General features: G+C 36.9%; 1 protein-coding gene across 2 annotated transcripts in view; it reads left to right on the forward strand.

The window, feature by feature from the left end:
* Positions 1-21,151, forward strand: part of hecw1a (HECT, C2 and WW domain containing E3 ubiquitin protein ligase 1a) — a 226,340-nt gene that overhangs the window by 116,698 nt on the left and 88,491 nt on the right. For both annotated transcript variants that reach the window (XM_087309002.1, XM_087309006.1), the window contains exon 5: positions 1,861-1,993. The gene's annotated coding sequence lies outside the window, so the exon portion shown is untranslated. The remainder of the gene's footprint in view (positions 1-1,860; positions 1,994-21,151) is intronic.

Genomic DNA, 21,151 nt, shown 5'->3' on the forward strand with positions numbered 1-21,151 from the left:
GGATGGATCGAATATGCCTTTTGATGGAAGGTTTGTGAAGAAATCTCATGCTCCTTTTAAAAAAGTATTTTGCAGTATTTTCAAAATGTATAATACAGTGTTTAATTTGATTACATTTGTGGCTGCTGTAATTAGTAGTTTATTTTGACGCACGTTAAATTGATGCATTTGGTATTTTATTTTAAAACGTATTTAAATGTATGTCCCTGATTATACAAACACACACACACACACACACACACACACACACACACACACACACACACATGCACTTATTGACTACACAAAGAGCCTTTTCACAAACACTCCATTCAGATTTGCATCCTCTGATTGTTTGCCTGTAAGTGAATTAAATTAAACCTGACGGACAGAGATTTCCCAAAGACTTTCCAGAGCGTACCATCGGATTCCTTTTACAGTCCTAATCCTGACTCAGCGTTTCTGTCAGCGTCTTCAGCTCGGACACACACAAAAAGCAGCGTCCAGTGGAGCTGCTGAAGCGTCATTACCAGCAAACACAAACCCGTATCGATTTCTTTACCGCTTTTGTGCTTCTGAAAGCAACGTGAACCGATGCCAATCTCAGCTCTGATCCTCCAACCTTATGCATGGCAGATTCATAATAATAGTCTTAAATGATTCATTCTTCGGTGTCTGACGCGCCGTCTTACATCTCTGTGGGGAGTTTGCTGGGAAATCAAGCTCTGAAGTCGCTTATTTTTGTGCATCGTGACCTTTTCAGAGAGTCTGTGTGCATTTTCCATGAGGACAAACAATGAAACACTCCAAAATACTTGCTTTAAATGCCAAGCAATTGGTGCAGGGGAGAGAAATATAATGCATAAAACGGTTTTCCTCCTCATACGCCAGCATTTGAAGTCCTATTATTGGTAAATATACCATAACCTCTTCTGTAATAATATTCAGAAGTGAGCAGAAATGGTGGCTGGCGTTCCTGACCCGTTCACTATAATGCATTATGCAGGGTTAGTCTTTCTCTCTCATAACTGTCTGCTAAATAACGGTTATTGAGCTCCGCTATCATTGTGTGAATACAATAGAACAATGCAATGGCGCTGAATGGAGACCTTTATTGCCTCAATTGCACGTCTATATCATCAAATTGTCAGTCTAGTCAAGTGTGCGACTGCAGCAGGTGTGAGTGTGTGTGTGTGTGTGTGTATGTATGTGTGTGTGTGTGTGTGCTCCAAGGGTATTTTAGTAAATGAAAACTGAAATCAAGAATAAAACGATTAGTCAAAGAATGCATGTTTGTTAATTAAGCTTAACAGTTTTTAAAAGTTAGCAAAATTAGATAAATTAATAAAATTAAAAGTACACATTAATGAAAAACTACTAAATGAAAGTAACAGCAGTTCCTGAAGAACTAAGCAGCCGAGATTAGAGTGGATTTTCAACCCAGGCTTATTCTGATTATGTACCCCTGTATACATTTCAGGAGAGCGACAAATACATCCCAGGAGCTACGTTTTTTATGCAGTTTTAGTTTTTGTGAATCCACCAGAGGCCGCTGTGTACACTTTTTCAGTTCTTAAATTTCTCTCGAGAGTGCCATTTGCGCCTGCTGTTCTCACATAAATCCACCAGAGACCGCTGTTGACTGACTGACTGACCGATCAACTGACCCATCCTCCTTCATCCCTAAACCCAACCAATAGTGTTTTTAAATACACCGATTGACCCAGCCACTTCCCTAAACTCAACCTACAGTGTTTTCAAAAGCAATCCAGAAAAAGAAGCGTCCTTGCCTGATTTTACCATGTTTTCTGATTTGACCACATTCTCACCCTGTTATTTAATTGTTTATTAATGTTTTGGCTTCTGTTTTTGTCTTACCAGCTTTCTGGAACCGTTCTTCACAAGACTCGAACACTGCCATCGTGTCCAACTCTTCTATGCATCTCAAGTCTGCCGATGTACATGGCAAGCTACTGGACAAACTGGTTACAGCGGGAAATCCTTCCAAACAGAGGTAAGCACTCAACTGCGAGCGCAGTTTTAGTTTTCGTGAATCCACTAGAGGCCGCTGTGTATGCTTTTCCAGATCTTAAATTTCTCTCGCGAGTGCCATTTGCACCTGATGTTCCCACGTAAATCCACCAGAGACCGCTGTCTACTGACTGATGTGGTCTGGAGGTTATGAATATCAGAAGAGTATACTTTATTGTCGACAACAAACGAGATTTTTCAGGAGACTCCCTAGTAGCATCTCTGCCTGAAAAGGGTTTCTGGTATCATTAAAATGCTTAGTATGGAAAAGAAGATCAAGCAGAACGGAAATAACATGTGAAGAGTTCAGATGCAGAAGCGGCTAAACCCTGCCAAAAATGAGCTAATGACACTGAGCGAATGCTTTAGGCATGTAGTACATGTTCAACAAATATTTTTGCTTCAAATCATCTAAATCGCAGCGTCAGCGCATTCAGAAATAACCATTATTTGGTGAAAAGCCTCCAAACACCACTCGCCTTTGACAGCAGAAGCCGCTACATCCTGAGAACCAATCAGAGAGTGCGATTCGAATCATATGTGTTCAAAATATACCCCGGCTTCATGAGGAGACTGTTTAATTCCGCTTCCTATTTAGATTTTAAAAGATGGAGTTTGATGCATTAAATGAGCCTGATCATAGATGTATACATTAGATGTCGCCTACCCTGTTGTTGTCTATTGGACGGAATGCGTCAATAGAGCCGCCATTTTAGTACAGGGTAGCGCTCCTTTGAAATGAATGTGGGACCAAGCTGCAGTGGAGGACTGTGGCCATCAAAAGCCAGAGATATACACATATACACATATATCTATGATCGGGAGTTTTCCTGGAGGTCTGTATGCAATTATTTTTTTTTAATTATGAAAATTATAATGAGAATTTTGTTTTTTTAAATAACTATTTCCCAAATTATGTTAAACAGAGCAAGGAATTTTAACAGTATTTCCTCTAATATTTTTTCTTCTTCTGGAGAAAGGCTTATTTGTTTTATTTTAGCTAGAATAAAAGCAGGTTTAAATATTTTGAAAACCATTTTAAGGTCAATATTATTAGCCCTCTTAAGCAATATATTTTTGATTGTCTGCAGAAGTATCTACCGTTATATAATGCTTTGTCTCATTACTCTAATTAAGCCTTTGAGTTGCACTTTAATCTGAATGCTTGTATTTTGAAGAACATCTAGTAAAATGTTATGTACTGTCATCATAGCAAAGTTAAAACAAATCAGTAATTAGAAATGAGATTTCAAAACTATTATGTTCAGAAATAAGTTAAAAAAAAAAAATCTTTCCATTAAACAGAAATTGGAGGAAAAGGGTTGCTAATATTCATGAGAGCTAATAATTCTGACTTCAACTGTATATACATACAGTTATTTTCCACCCTGCAAAGGAAAGAGAAATAAACACAATAGAATAAAAATATAAAACAAACTGTGCTTAAAGCATCTTCACCCTAAGAAAAACACTTTAGCTACAAAAATCCTTCAGTCAGGAGCAGTAAGGGATGTTCTCCTCGTTTGAATAATTATAAAACAGGCGGCAGCATTTCGCACTGTCTCTTTAATGGTTTCTCTTTCACGTGTCTTTTGATTCTCAACTCGTTTGTTTATTACGCAAATGAGGGTTAATATGAATAATCACTAATCACCGCGTTTTGACACCTATTTGACCATTAAAGCTCACACATAAGCATGCGGTCTTTCGCGGTTTTGGTGTATAATGCAATAATCGTTTATCTCGATTAATGGTTTTTCATAATCGTTAGAAGCCAAAATCGAAATCGGATTTTCGATTAATTGCACAGCCCTAATCCACCCTCCCTGTTAAATTTGATCTAATCCGTGTCCTGAAACACACCTCCTCTCCTGCTTTCACTTCTCATACTGACAGAGGGAGTGATTCGTTTGTGAATGAATCTCCGTTATGAACGACTCCTTCACTAGCCGACTATAATACAAGATTTTAGCAGCGCAGCATCTCATTGTCGTATTTATTTTGCATTGTTTGCTGATTTTATTCAACAAAACTAGCATAAGCTGAGTATTAAGTGCGAGTTGGAGCTGCTTTGCCGTATGGTGAATGCAGTAAGTGACTGTATCATCATCAATAACGTTACCTGTAGAGCACAAAAGTTCAGAACATACAAAAACGTAAAAAACTAAACCTTACCTATGAAATGTTCTGCCTTTGTGCTTTGTTTTCTTTGTTTGCTCATTATTACACCCGTAGTTAGCGCTAAAGTCCAGCATCTTCACTTAGGAACACTGTCTTGACTGGTGTGGTTGAATGACATTTGTCCTGGGAGCACTGTACCAATATGGCGGCGCTATAGACGCATGCTTAGCATCCCTATGCGATATCTAGTGTATATATCTATGGAGCCTGATAAGCAGGAATTTGGATGTTAATTATCAAAAGTAAATGCTGATGTATGATTAATCAATGCTACACATGTATTGTTCATAATTAGTTAATGTTAGTAAATACACAAGTGTTTAAGTGCAACACAACTTTGGTTTTTGCATGAACGGTTCCTTTAAATGCCTATTTCAGAAGTGTTGCGCTCCAGACCTTCTTTCCCATTACATCAAGTACACACAAGACAAATCACAGCTGCAATTCATTATTCCCATCCGTGCCTTTAGAGCCGGACAGGTGAGCTGTATTTATGCAAAGCAGCGCATTGTTTACCTGCACATTTACATGCGTTTCACCGTGGGAGCTGCTCTCTCCTCATCCGGACTCTTGCGGATCTGATAAATGAACGGGAAAAGCTCACATTACTCACCTGATTCAGTCCCACAGCTCTGCCAACATTAATCCAGCTTCACACTCAGCCCTTATATATATACTTATGCAAAACAGCAAGCCTCGTGGCACAGGAAAAAATGAGCCGAGCCCAGGAAAAAAGCTGTCTCCTTACGCACACATCAAGCTTATTACAGTTTTGCATTTTTAGATTCATGTTTTTCAGTGCTACGCTGTTAGATATTGTATTTTGTAACTCTTGAAACTAATGTCGAGAGGATCACGTGCTTATGATTGCTCTATTCATGATTTACCAATCAGACGAGTCCTAAGCCACTATACATGCCCTAAGCTCCATATGACAGCCATCTTTGTTTTGAAGAATCCCCCCTTCCACCCCTACTCCTCCTCCTTTCCTAGATGGGTTGCACGGTGGCCCAGTGGTTAGCACTGTTGCCTCACAGCAAGAACATCACTGGTTCTAGTCATTAACAAGCCAGCTGACATTTCTATTCAGAGTTTACACGTTCTCCCCATGCTCATGTTGATTTCCCCCGGGTTCCCTGGTTTCCTCCCACCAGCTAAATACATGCAGCTTATGTTAATTGACTAATCCAAATCAGCACCATAGACATGCTGCTAGTCAGTAGTTATCTCTTACGAGCGATCACTATCTGTTCATGAGCTACTGCAGCAGGGGAGTTCTCCACATCTACCTGAGCTCAAACTCCCCTCTTGTCTTGCAAACTGGAGGGAGCCCCAGGCTCGAGGATCTAATAAAGCATGCCAAACAAGCTTTATAATCAAACATCAGCTAAGTGTGAACTCTTGAAATGAGACTAAATAAAGGTGATATATTGCTAAAGATTAAACAAATAGTGGTTATGATGCCTCTGATGAGTCCGCCAACTGTGTTTTGTGCCTTTAAATCTGTGACGTCTGTCTCAGCTTGCTTTTCTGTACATTTATTCAAGGCTTCATTACTGTTTGTCGTGGCTATGAAATTTAGGAGATAGTCTATTACTGGTGGTCAGAAACTCACCCAAAAAACAAGATTAAAAGGGCCATGATGCCCCATGAAAAACTCAGGAAAGTGGCTGAGTCCAGCTCTGTTTAGGTGGGAAGGTCGAGTGGGGAAAGAGAGAAGGGTTTGCTTCAATAGGGGAGTTTCAGTATGTGCACGTGCTGATATTTACAGTGGCAACACAAACGCTGACGCAGGGGAGATGGACTGTGAAGTTCACTGTGCGTGGACATCAGTAATCTTATTATTTGCTTTAATGTGAATAAGACAAAAATATGATGAAGGTGTTCACATGAGTTGCTCTTTGCTCCTTTCATGATCCTGTTTTACATGTTATAGCACATATTTCCATTAATGTTGATGCATCAGCACGCTTTTCTTGGGACACTTAATTAGTTTGTTCAGTCCATTTAAAGTTGTTATATAAATGAGGACGCTGCACTTTCTCAAGTGGTTGAGAAATGATTGTAAATAAGAGGATATGTTTTTGACTGATTTTGATAAGCATGAGTTCTGCACAGGCACAGTCAGCATTCATCATCAGTCACTTCACATGTGAAATGAAATCTGTGTGTGTGTGTTTACATCCAGAGGGAAACATTCGTCCTCCACCGCAACTTTCTGAGTAAACAGCCTGAAGTGTGATTATGTTTGCAGAACACGTACAGATGCACATGTGAAAAACCTGAAAATCTGAAAATCTGTGTCTATCAGCAAAGAATCTCACAACTTCTGCAAGCAAAACAGGCAACACTATTATTTATGAATAAAGGACAGTTAAATTATTAATATAGTTTATTATTATTATTATTATTATTATTATTAATGACATTGGTAATAATAATAATATTAGTAATAATAATTATAATAATAATATTGCTTTAGTAATAATAATTGTATTATTATTGTAATAGTTTTATTTAATTAAATTTTTGTTATATTTTATTGTTTTATTTATTATTTCATTAGTTTTTAGTTATAATTTATTAGTTGTAGTATTATTTAATGGCTTCCTTTTTAGTTGTAGTTTTATTTGTTATTGTTTGATTATTATTATTATTATTATTATATTAATATTGCTGTTATTCATAATATTTCTATTATATTTTATTAGTTTTATTACATTTATTTTTGTTTTATTTTATTGGTTTACTTTTACTAGTTCTTAGTTATAATTCATTAGTAGTAGCAATATTTATTTATTATTAACTTTTAGTTGTAGTATTAGTTGTTTATTTGATTATTATTATTGTTATTATTATTATTATTATTATTATTATTATTATTATTATTATTTTATTAGTTTTAATATATTTATTTAGTTTTAATATGTTTAATTATTTATAATTGTTATTAAGCACTTTTTAGTTGTAGTATGATTTATTACTGTTGTTGTTCATTTAATTATAATTTCTTTATTAAAAGAATTCATCATAATTTATTTTTTATTTGTGACAGTATTTAAATATTCATTTTTGTGGTATTATTTGTTTTTATTTATTTATTTATTACTACTAATGTTCTTGTTGTTGTTGTTTATGTTTATTTATTGTTTTTATTATTAGTTGAACCATTACTTTTGTTGTTTATTTGATTATTACTACTACTACTACTATTATTATTATTATTATTATTATAAATGTTTTATTGTTTTTATTATTATTGTTAGTTGTTGTTGTTGTAGTAGTATATTAGTATTATTTAATTATTTTCTTTTAGCAGTTGTTATTTTTTCATTAGTATTATTTAAATATTTGCTTTTTATTATTTTTTGTAACTGCTGTTGTTGTTTATTTGATTATTACTATTTTTTATTAGTAGTGTTTATTATTATTTATTTATTTTTATTATTTTTAATTAGTTTTTTAGTTGTAGTAATATTATTTTTTGTATTATTATTTGTTGTTTTTTTATTTAATTATTACTATATTATTATTATTGTTGTTGTTGTTTATTTGATTTCATTATGACTGGCATTATTATTATTATTATTATTAATCTATTATTAGTAGTAGTACTATATATATATTTTTTTCTTTTTCTTCTTTTTTTGTATAGTTATTATTGCTTTATTTTTTAAATGTATTTATTAATTACACACCCTCACACGCTCCTGCTCTTCAGACATCTTCATTGTCTCCTCTTGTTTAATGATAGCATAATCCCACCTGCGCATTATATCTATTAGCAGTAATTGCAATTAGCACAGAAATGAGTCTAAACTTTGCAGGAATAACGAGAGCGCATTATCTGAAGTCACTGAGCCTCTACAGAATTAAAGAAGTTGTGTTGAGACTGTGATTGAACAGGGAAAACGTGCCAAGAGCTTCCTCTGAAGGCTTAATATGATGTTAGCTTTCAGACGCTTCGCTAAGTGACTAATGGCCGACCGCTAGCATTAGCAGCTAATCCGTTTCCATGTTCTAGATAGCGATAGTTCATTAACTGATCCAGTGTTTTATGCCCTCAAGAAGCGTCTCCAGGGAGAAACCCAGATTCATCCGCACTTTGAAGGAATTAGCAGATGGCGCTGCGCTGAGAAGGAGATTGCAAGGTTAATGATACTGAAAAATTAGCCGGATTGATGCATAATTACAGTGATGGATGGACAGGAATGGAGTTAAAGCAATGAGAAAAACACTATTATTTAGATATAATGCAACAAACGTTATTTAATATGTTCCTCGGGATTTTTATTGTCTTAAATAAACACGTATTGCAGTTTTGGTTCTTGCAACACATGTCCAAAAAGTTAAAGCATTTCCCACTGTGTAATGTTGCTGTTCCTTTACACAACACTTAAGTGATGTTTAGGGACTGAAGACAGCAAGTGATGAAGTGTTTCAGGTGTCCTTTTCCCTGCAAATGAGTGGGCAACAGTACGAGATCTTCATTGTCGCATTTTGCACTTCAAAAAGTGCCACACATTCTCTATTGGAGACAGGTCGGGACTGCAGGCAGGCCAGTCAAGTACCTGTATGCTCTTCCTTGGCAGCAGGACTCTGTAATGTGTGCAGATGTTACCGTTGCGGTTCATGCGCACCTTCTGTGTTGTCCTATTGAGTATTGTGTTGTCACGTGGGGTTGTTTTTCATGTGTGTTTGTTGTGGTGCGTCAGTTTGTTTTGGTCACATGTCATGCTCATCAGTACCTCACTATGTTCAGCTGTGTTATCAGCCAGCTCCAGCCGGTGTCGATCACTGCACCTGTATCAGGGCAGGGTTTGTTGTGGTTTTCATGTAACTCTCTGTTAGAGCTGCACCATTCTGGCTAAACCGAGAATCACCATTGTTTTGCTTAAAGATCAGGATTTTCTCATGATTCTATAGATGTATGTATGTAAAATAATGTGAAGACTTGTCCGCCTTTGCTTCTCTCCTGAACTTGAAAATATGATTGGCAGAATCGTAGAAATGCTGGATTAAGATCGTCTAGGGCAGGGGTCTCAAACTCGCGGCCCGCGGGCCATTTGCGGCCCTCAGTGCAATATTTTGTGGCCCGCGCCGACCGCTGTACACTGACAGAATCAGCGGAGCGGGGAGAGCGAGCGCTTCCCGCTCCGCTGATTCTATCCGTACACAGCGGTCACTGGCATTCCCCGCCCGCCGTGTAAACAAAGGAGCGGGGATGCCGGTGACGTCACCACGCACCCCGCCCCTTTGTTAGACGCTGTGACGGGCGGGAAGAACCAAGGTAAGCTGTTCCCGCCCCTGCCTGCCACTTAGCTACAGCCTGCATCTTACAGAGCTCGAAATTGCGACCATTTTGGTCGCATATGCGCCCGAAAATTAATCTATGCGACCTCATAATATATTTGGGTGCATTAGTGCGACTGCAGATAATGGTTGTAGTGCGACCTGTTTTGATTTTTTGTAAAAACGTGCTGAATGTCATTCACTCAAGGTATTCCGCTGTCAGATGACAGGGAAGGAGCTTTTATGACCACGGGAAATGCAAACGGCTGAAGAGTAAAAACTTAAAGCACACAGGTTTAAAGTTGAGGCGCAGATGAAAGCGATCATGACACGTCACATGGTGAATAATGATCCGCCAGCTGTGATCAGTCGAGTACGCGCTTCTTGGAGAAGGTGCCCGAATCTCCATGCGTTGCATTTACTGCGTGTTCAGCCCAAATGTCCGCTAAAAGTCAAATCTAATACTGTACATATCATCGCCAAAGGAGCTTGCCTTTACTAAGTTTACACTGAAACTGCGGCTCATAACAAAGACCGGTATTGCGCCGATGGTTAGCGCAAGAATCCTGCTCTGCCTGCTCATAAATTAGGTCGGCTGACTCGCCTGCTTTTCCACTAACACAGAAAAATGAAGATCAGCTCAGACTGAACATTTAAATTGACACAAACTGAAACCAAAACTTTTAAAGAGTGATAGAAGTGAGACTTTACTTACTTTCTTTTGTCTATTCTTGTTTGAGGTGTATATTATTTTTTTATTTATTTACTGAATGATTTATTATAATCTTTTGTTTGTTTTGTAGCAGAAATAATATTTATTAAATTGACATGCATATAAAAACAGCAGTACAAAATAAATATTTCTTATATGCTTATATATTTCTTATATGCTTCATTTTTGTTTGATGCAAACTATACAATTATTTTTCATAAAGTAACAGACTTTTTATAGCAGATAACCTACATTCATGCACATTCAAGGCAGTATCATAATGAGAAATGTAATTCATTTTTACTATTATTGTCATTTTCATCATCATTAATATTCTATAATTATTAGACATTCATTTTGGAATTATTGCACACAAATATCAATGTCTTCACAGCATTAGTTAGATAGTTGTTTCTGGTTTTTGTCAGTTCTATTGATGTTGTTTTAAAATACAATAAATCCCTTAAAAAGCAATTTGCAGCGGTGCTTAATCATTTTTGGTGGGTGCTCCTAAACTTTTTCTGGTGCACCTAAATTTATTTTGGTGCTCCTAAATATTTGAAGTTGGGAGCACCGGTGCTACCAAGTAAAAAAGTTAATTTCGAGCCCTGTCTTATATATATTATAGGTAGATACAGACTGGTACAGACTGATGTGACTGGAGTGGGGTGGGGGTGTTTTATTTATACATATATACGCCTTTTTTTAGGTGAGGGAATGGAAGTTTTGAGTGAGTTCTCCCACTTTTTTCCCTAGGACTTGGCCTTTTTGGGAGCACATATTTGTGTGAGAAGTTATTCTCCACCTTGAACTTCAATAAGTCAAAGGACAGGTCTAGACTTAATGATGATCATCTTCAAGCCATACTGAGGGTCTCAACTGCTTCCGCTCTAAAGCCAAATGTGGTTCAGATTTGTGAGAAGAAGCGCTGTCAAGTCTCTGGCAGCAAGGAGTAGGCAAAAGATGCCATGTTCAGAAGAACTGTTCATAATCTTCACTCAATGTTCTATCAATGTTCAGGACACTTCATGTTCAGAAGAAATAATTAAAACTGTTAATAATGACATTTGAGGACTTTTTTTTGTGAAATCCCTTATGCGGCCCAGCCTCACCCAGACTTTGCCTCCTGCGGCCCCCAGGTAAATTGAGTTTGAGACCCCTGGTCTAGGGGGTCGAATCGAGATTGCGATCATTTTATGATTATTCATGCATCTCTACTCTCTGTGTCTTCGACAGGACTTTCGGTGGCTTTGTGCGGCGAGACAGAGACTTTCCAGTTCTCATATCAGCAGCGAGCGTTACTGTTTGAACTCTGTTTTGTTTTTGACCGGCATTGTGACAGCAGAATGTTGTTTCTGCATTGTCTTGTTGAACTCTGCATGGCCGTCCCTGCAGAAGAAGGCAGCATATTGTGCTCCAAAGTCTATCTGTGCTGTTCAGCATTAATGGAGCATCATAGAAGAGCAGGTTACCTTTGCCAAGAGCACTGAAACAACCCCAGACCATGACAGAGCCTGACTTTTGGACTTGTTGCTGGAAACAGTCTGGATGATCCTTTTCTTCTTTTCACCTGACCACAATGCACGTTTCCAATGGTCCATCCTAGATGCCTCTGAGCCCAGAGAAGTCGAAAACGCTTCTGGACACTGTTAACATAGGGCTTTCTTTTGGCACAGTACAGTTTTGACTGCCGTTTGTGGATGTAACTTTGTATTGTAGTACATGACAAAGGTTTACTGCAGTAGTCCTGAGCCCATGTGCTGATCTGGCTTAAATGGATGAGGATTCTTAATGCAGCGCCGCCTGAGGGGTCGGAGATCACGGTTGTTCAGCATAGACTTGTGCTCTTGTCCTTTACGCACTGAAACCTTGAATCTTTTGATGATTTTCTGCACTGTTGTAGGTAAAACATCCAAGCGTCTTCCTCTCTTTCTTTGACGAACATTGTTTTAAAACATTTCATTAATTCGCTCACATATTTGTTGGCAAACTGGTGATCCTCCGCCCATCTTTGCTCCTAAAGGACTAGACCTCGGATGCTGCTTTTGTATCAAATCATAACTACAATCACTCGCCTGTTTCAAATCACATCATTATTTCACCAGTTTTTCTGATTTCTGTGCGAAACTGCTGCTGTCACAGCTTTGTTTGGGATGTGTTGCAGGTCTGAATGGCAGGAAGGGAAGGATGGATATTTACAAATGAAATGAAATCAACTTGACAAAGCATCAAATATCTTGTGTTCATTTCATCTGCAATGACATACAAGTCAAAGTCTATTTAGAAATTATAAATAAATAAATACTGTAAACTTACTGAAAACTAAACCAAATAAATGAATGTCTGTTGTATTTTCAGGTTCTTAAAGCGTTTTCCAACATTAATCCCGCTACTAAAAGAATAATAATAATTAAGAGCTGAAGCAATGAGAAAAACAGCATACTCTGGTGGGATTGAGACACTCCCCGTCCGGATGAGAGCTTATTCCTCATCATAATATCCAATAATACCCCCTGAGGAGACTGGCATGAACTCTTCAATGCATCAATATCAAATTCCCATTGCATGTGTTTCCCTGAAGTCAGTTTTCTGCACTGGATGCAGGCTGCGTTTCATTATTAGTCGCTCGGCAGGATCATATTTGCTCATGCACTGTAAAATATACTGAACAACTTGTTTAATGCATTCAGAATTGGTGTAGTTTTTGCTTTCTGAGGCGCAGACAGATGTTGCTTTATAAAATAGTCATAACATGACATTATATTTAGTTGTTTTTGACACTAGCTCACAGAACTTTTTCTGTTTCTTGGAAAAAATACATCGTGTTTTGTGCCTGCATCACATGGCATTTACCAAGGTGACTCTATACACACAGAAAACACATTCAACTATTCACAGTTTGAATCAGAGAATCATTAAATTAGAATCATTTCGCTCCAAGTGGATCATTTGATTCAGTAAATTATTGACTGAAGACTCGAAGACATTCGAATCAGTGAATCATTTACAAGGAGACTCGCTCTGACTAAATCATTTGAATTAATAAATCATTGACAAAAGATTCACAATGACTAGATCATGTGAATCACTAAATCCTTAACTGGAGACTCTCTCTTATTGCATCACTGACACAGACTTGATCTGATTGAATCATTTAAATCTGAAATATTAACAGGAGACTCATGCAGATTGAATCATTTAAATTTATGAATCGTTAAGCAAAAAATTTGATTAATTGAATTATTCAAATTCGTGAATAAGTAATTGGAGACTCACTCTGATTTGATCATTGGAATAAGTTAATCGTTAACTGGAGACTTGCTCTGACTGAATCATTTGAATCACTAAATCCTTAACTGGAGACTCTGATTGCATCACAGACTTGCTCTGATTGAATCATTTAAATTTGAAACATTGACAAGAAACTTGCTCAGATTGGAACATTTGAATGAGTGAATCATTGACTGAAGAGTCACTCTGACCGGATCATTTGAATCAGTGAATCACTAACTGGGGACTCACTTTTATTGCATAATTTAAATCTGAAACATTTAAATTATCAGTGAATCATTAACTGGAGACCTGTCCTGACCAGATTATTTGAATCAGTGAATCATTAACTGGAGACCTGTTCTGACCAGATTATTTGAATCAATGAATCATTAACTGGAGACTCGCTCTGTTCATATTGTTTGAATCAGTGAATCATTAACTGGATACTCGCTCTGACCAGATTGTTTGGATCAGTGAATCATTAACTGGAGACTCGCTCTGTCCATATTGTTTGAATCAGTGAATCATTACCTGGAGACTCGCTCTGTCCATACTGTTTGAATCAGTGAATCATTAACTGGAGACTTGCTCGGTCCATACTGTTTGAATCAGTGAATCATTAACTGGAGACTCGCTCGGTCCATACTGTTTGAATCAGTGAATCATTAACTGGAGACTTGCTCTGGCCATATTGTTTGAATCAGTGAATCATTAACTGGAGACTCGCTCTGGCCAGATTGTTTGGATCAGTGAATCATTAACTGGAGACTCGCTCTGGCCAGATTGTTTGGATCAGTGAATCGCTAAATGGAGACTCACTCTGATTGGACCAATTGAATCAGTGAATCATTAACTACAGACTCACTCTGGCCAGATTATTTAGATCAACTTGAGACTTGCTCTGACTGGATCATTTGAATGGGTTAATCATTATCTGGAGACTCGTTCAATCTTAATTATGGAATATAGTAAGATGTAAAAACACATTGCTATAGCTATGGAAGTTACAGCTATGGAAAATAACACAAATATTGTACGTCAAAAATAACTGAACTAGAAATATTAGAACTCTGAACTTGGGATTTTCCATTAAATCCATCTTACAAAACAGCACCTTGACTATTTGCTCTGTATTCCAGAAGGCTTGATAAAGGAGAACATTAGAGTAAATTGTAAGAATGTCATTTTGACCAGCTGTAAAAAAAAGACCCAAGAACAAGCATCACACCATGAACAGCAACCCTCTGTTCACTCCTGAAGAAAGGAGGAAAATCCTTCATATCGGCTGTGTTCTTGTGACTTTGACATTTTCACTCCCGGGAAGAATTGAGAATGCAAAAAGTACACGCTGAAAGAACAGAGGGCCGAGGACGGATCCTTGAGGATCTCCACAGTGCACAACATGTCTCCTTTCCAACGCCGTCTCATGAAGACTCATTTGTTTCGCGTGAAGCTTAATATTAAATTTCACAGGCTGTATATTTAATAAAAGATCAATCTGTGTGCTTTTAAAACTGCATGGCTTTTGACATTGAACTGTGCATTTTGGAGCATTTAAGCTGATTATAATGGCTAATTGAACATTCACTGGGCGATTATTTCATGTTTACTAGACTGCAAAACAAAATGCTTTAGTTATTTACGTTTTTTGGGTGCTTTCACACCTACACTTTTGTTTGAGAACGTGTCTCGTTTGCCCAGTTAGCGCAGTTCGTTTGGCATATGTGAACAGGGCAATCGCGCTCTGTTCCACGCCAGAGTAATCATTTTGAGATCGCTAGAATGAGGTGGTCTCGGCTCGATTGAAACGAACCCTGGAGCGGTTCGATTGCAGTGAGAAAGCAATCCGATCCGAGCGCGGTTATATCACAGTGTTTTATGGATATGTAATAGGCTTACGGCTATATGAAGAGAGAATGATGAGTATGGCGGGAAGTTTCGCGAGTCTCCGGATGCCAGCAAACGAGTGATGATCTCCCGGTAATCTCGCGTCTCTTTCCCGGTCCTCAAATAGGCATCGTCGTGCACCCTCTTCACTTCTCCCCACCGCATCTCTCCTCAGACACGTCTCGCGCACCCTGTCAATCACCACCAAACCACCACCTCTCCTGACAGCTGAGCGGGACGCTGCAAAATAAACCCTGACACTCTGACCAATGTGAGGAGAGTTTACTCACACGTGACTTGTTTTAGCTCTTTTAGTCCGATTAGGGTTAGGAGCAACGAGCAACAATGTAACAATTGTCATCTCTGTTTCGGAACAACTGAATCGATTCACAGGTGTGAACGCACTCTTTGTCTAGTTTCTAATCGAAATATCTAAAAATTCTTAAATCTAGATTAGTTTTTACATTTTCTAGGTTAAAAATTATGTCTTAAATAATATGAAATAATGTTATCTATGATAATCTGCCAATGGGGTAAGCAAATTAATCTTATTTCCCCACTTGACATAAGATTATTCTACTGACCCCAATGGTACAGTATATTAATTAGCTTACTTTAAGGAAAAACTGACTTCATTTTGACATTTAATTTTCTTAAAATAGCAAAAAATTTGACAATATTTAGCTTGTGTAGAAAATGCTTCTTGATTTAAGAATGTTTAGTTATTTGAACTAGAAACAAGACAGAAATATAAGTTGCAAAAGCATTTTTGTAGTTTAGAGTGTTCTAAATGTGTCCTGGTGTAGTAATTTATTTAAAATACTGTAGTATTATTGATTCATACTATGCTGTATTATACTGTGTATGTTCTAGTATTTACAGCTCTTTGTTAATAAATGCTTCAGCATACTGTAGTATTAACTAGTGAACTGTTATAAATACTGTAGTATACTTTAGTTTTTAACTTTAGTAATCTGTGGTGTATTGTAGGTTTATATACCCGTATGGTTGTAGAAAACTACAGTATTGGGTCATTTGCTTATATTACTATAGTTGTTGTGCTACTAAAGCAAGTGTAGAGTCACCACAGCAGATCAGTTACTATGGTTGTGTTTCCATAGCAACTGTAGAATCATAAGAAAAGATCAATTTCTAAAGTTGTTGTGTTTCCATAGCAACTGTAGAACACCACAACAGATCAGTTACTATAATTTTTGTGTTACCATAGCAACTGTAGAATCACCACAACAGATCAATTACAATAGTGATTGTTTCCAAAGCAACAGTAGAATACCACAATGTATCAATTACTATAGTTGTTGTGTAACCGTAGCAACTGTAGAATCACCACAATGAATCAATTACTATGGCTGTTGTGTTTCCATAGCAACAGTAGAATCATAAAATATCGATTACTATAGATGTTGTTACCATAGCAACTGTAAAAATCACCACAACAGATCAATTACAATAGTGATTGTTTCCATAGCAACAGTACAATACCACAATGTATCAATTACGATAGTTGTTGTGTAACCGTAGCAACTGTAGAATCACCACAAAAGATTAATAACTATACTGGTTGTGTTACCATAGCAACTGTAGAATCACCACAACAGATCAATTACTATAGTTGTTGTGTTTCTATGGCAAATGTAGAATCAAAATCACTGAAGTATTGACTATAAATAAGTATAGTTTGTTTTTTTCCCTGTGTGTTTCTAAGGCATCATTCGGGTGTTTGTTAGTCATTACCATGATATTCATCTGTAGCTAAGGCAGAAAAGTTTTACGATAATAAAAGAGAGAGAGAGAATATATGATATATGACTATAATATTATAAAAATCCTTGTGTAGGAGCACATTTACATGGAAATCATTGAGAATTTGTTTACTTTGTTTGTGCTGCTTGAATCTGTACTGTAAGAAGGATTAGTTTTCTCACCTGTTCTCAATCAGACATGTGATTCAGTCGTGTTTATGGAGCAAAATGATCCGTCTAAAAAAGATATGTGTGCAATTGCAATGCACCTCCATTCAAAGCAGTCAACTCTTGTTTTATAAGCAGTCGTTTACAGGCTTATAGACGTCCACTGGGGACGTGAAGACAGATGACGGATCAGTTCTAATAGCAAGAAATCTAATTAACTTAAAACTCTGACACAGTGCGAAAGATCACATACAGAAAACTGCAGGAGAAATTAAATAATGCCTATAAATGTTCAGTGAATCTATGTGGGTCAAACTGACCCTCTCTGGGAGTGTGCTAATAATTATGTGATATTGTTGTAAATAACATGATACTTCGCAATTAGCATAATTACTTGCCACTTTGCAGTGATTGGATTGATTAAAATGTCTCCACTCAACCTTTTTCTGCCCTTCCACATTCGTAGCGTTTCATTTTTCACTCTTCAAAGTGAATACGAGGCGCATTTGTTATTTTACTGCTTTTTTATCATGATTATTTTAGCTCAGACGGCCCTCCGCAGTATTAAAATCATTTCTCTGGGCGACAATGAAAAGGAATATTTCATTTGTACAGTTTCCACGGCCGTTTCATGTGTCAAATCACAAAGCAGACATCGGTGTGTTTGTTGATGTGGTTGTAAACACCATGAAATATAACCTTGTCAACTGTTTGACCTGATTTTCTGTTGTTTTAATGAACTATTTACCACAGCTGCAGACTGATATGTGTTTGTTTTACTGTAGTTTTAATTTATTAATAACTGTTTAAATTGATATTATTTTAAATATAAGTATTTAAAATGATGCTTATGTAATATCTTATTTATTATTTAATATATTATATAGTTTATTTATGTATTATAAATGTTTATTTGTTAACGTTTGTTTGTTATGCTGCTTTAAAACTTTGAAATTAGCCTAAATACCTAATGTTATTGAAAATCTTTGTTTATTTTTCATTTATATCTATTAATTAGGGTGAATTTAATTTTTATTTCTATTAATTTTGCATTTTTAAGTATTATTTTGGGTGAGTTTATTTTTATTTCTATTTATTTAGCATTTATAATTGTTATTTTGGGTGAGTTTAATTTTTATTTCTATTTATTTTGCATTTATCTCCATTATTTTGGAAGTTTTTTTGGAAGTATTACTATTGTTTAGGGTGAGTTTAATTTTTATTTCTATTTATTTTGCATTTATCTCCATTATTTTGGAAGTTTTTTTGGAAGTATTACTATTGTTTAGGGTGAGTTTAATTTTTATTTCTGTTTATTTTGCATTTATAATTATTTGGCTGAGTTTATTTTTATTTCTATTTAATTTGCATTTATAATTATTATTTTGGGTGAGTTTATTTTTATTTCTATTTATTCAGTATTTATAATTATTATTTTTGGGGAATAAATTTTTTTTATTTTTTTTGCATTTATAACTGTTATTTTGGGTAAGTTTAAATTTGTATTTCTATTTATTTTGCATTTATAGCTATTATTTTGGGTGAGTTTAAGTTTTATTTCTATTTATTTTGCATTGATTACAATTATTTTGTGGGTTTTTAATCAGTTTTTTATTACTATTATTGTGGGTGAATTTATGTTTTATTTCTATTTATTTTGCATGTGTAACTATTATTTTGGTTAAATTAAATATTACTTTTTATTTCTTTTAAATTTTTTCCCTACAGTTTGGATATAAGAAAGCGTAATGTTTTGTCCTGGCTATGGCAGTAGGTAAACCTTTGTTATAGATTCTTATAAATACGACCTTTTGTGAGCGTTGGGATGTTTGTTTTATATCACTGAACACCTTTTAAGGCACTTTTCAGCTCAAAGAGCGCATCATCTGTCCCTGGTGTTGTCAGAGCAGATTTCCCCCAATGTGTTTGATTCTCTTTACAGCAATAATTCATCTTAAACTCTGCCGCGAGTCCTCTGTGCCCTCCTGACCGGCTGGAGCTGCACTCCAATTACTCATAATGCTCCTACATGCCGTACGCGAAGAATTAAACCAGCTTGCTCCTTAGAATCAATAGTCCCGCAGCACTGTACTGTCCTAACATGATAAATTATGCACTTGATAGTTAATTTGCCAACAAATGGGTTATTGGCACTGGTTTTAGCACAAAAAATAGATGCACAGTTTCTTTCGAGTACAAAGATGTGTGTGGAAATATCACTTTAATAAAGCAAAAGGTAATCTTTAAGATTTGAAATGATGATCAGATCATACTTTGTGAAAACCCACTTAGTCTGCTGCCCTAATATTTCTTGACAACATTACCATCTGATCTGTGAAATGAGTAGTGCTCTGTTTTGTTTGTGGGCAGACTGCCAGTGTGTGATTTTGGAGATTATTCTTGTAACCTCTTATCAGTTATACCCAAAGCATGAACACTCAGTGACAACAGTCACTACTATTATTAGTAATATTTCTCAAATGCAAGGTTAGGAGTTTGCTCTTTATACATATATACACTTACTGGCCACTTTATTAGGTACACTTTCCTTCAGAACTGCCTTAATCCTTGTCTAATCCATATTGTCATGATAGCATCACACAGTTGCTGCAGATTTGTCGGCTGCACATCCATGATGCCAATCCCAACCACATCCCAAAGGTGGTCTGTTGGGTTCAGCTCTGGTGACTGTGGAGGCCATTTGAGTACAGTGAACTCATCGTCATGTTCAAGAAACCAGTCTGAGATGATTGAGCTTTATGACATGCTGCGTTATCCTGCTGGAAGTAGCCATCAGAAGATGGAGACACTGTGCTCATAAAGGGATGGACATGGTCAGCAGCAATACTCAGGTAGGCTGTGGCGTTGACACCATGCTCAATTGGTACTAATGGACCCAAAGAAAATCTCCCCCACACCATTACACCACCACCACCAGCCTGAACCGCTGATACAAGGCAGGATGATCCATGCTTTCATGTTGTTGAGCCGAGCATCTAAATGTGTGAGCAGAAATGGAGACTCATCAGAGCAGCAACGTTTCTCCAATCTTCTATTGTCCAGTTTTGGTGAGTCTGTGTGAATTGTAGCCTCAGTTTCCTGTTCTTAGCTGACAGGAGCGGCACCCGGTGTGCTCTTCTGCTGCTGTAGCCCATCCGCCTCAAGGTTGGACGTGTTGTGTGTTCAGAGATGCTCTTCTGCAGAGCTCGGTTGTAGCGAGTGCTTATTTGAGTTACTGTTGCTGGAACCAGTCTGGCCATTCTCCTCTGACCTCTGGCCTCATCAACAAGGCATTTGCACCCACAGAACTGCCGCTCCATGGATATTTTCTTTGTGTCAGACCACTCTCTGTAAACCCTAGAGATGGCTGTGCGTGAAAATCCATACTCCATACTGGACTAGCCCATTTGGTGGCAACAACCATGCCACATTCAGAGTCACTTGTATTGTTTACTACAAATGTGCAGTATAGCAATCTTTTTTGGACACCTAGGAAAATTAAGCAACTAGCAAGAACATCTTAGCAACCAAAAAGCCACACAGAACACTGTTGCACTCACCTAGCAACCTGTTAAAAATGCATATAAACACTCCTGCAACCACCAGGAACACCTTAGCAACACCCAAGTAAAAACCAAGAAAACCAAGAATCTTGAAAGAAATGTTGCTGATGTAAGCATGTTTAATCTGCAGGCTCTAAAGTGGATCACTGTTTGCAGTGTAATACTCACTACTCTTGAGTTAGTTTAGCAGGGGTGCTTTCTACTCAACAACACACACTTTTACTCTACTCGCACTACATCTTTCTGGCAAGTTATGGTACTCAAGCATGATTTTTCTGTAGTCGCACCACCACTGCTGTTCA

The sequence above is a fragment of the Danio rerio genome, chromosome 24 (genome assembly GCF_052040795.2).
Source record: "Danio rerio strain M-AB ecotype USA chromosome 24, GRCz13ab, whole genome shotgun sequence".
Taxonomy (NCBI): domain Eukaryota; kingdom Metazoa; phylum Chordata; class Actinopteri; order Cypriniformes; family Danionidae; genus Danio; species Danio rerio.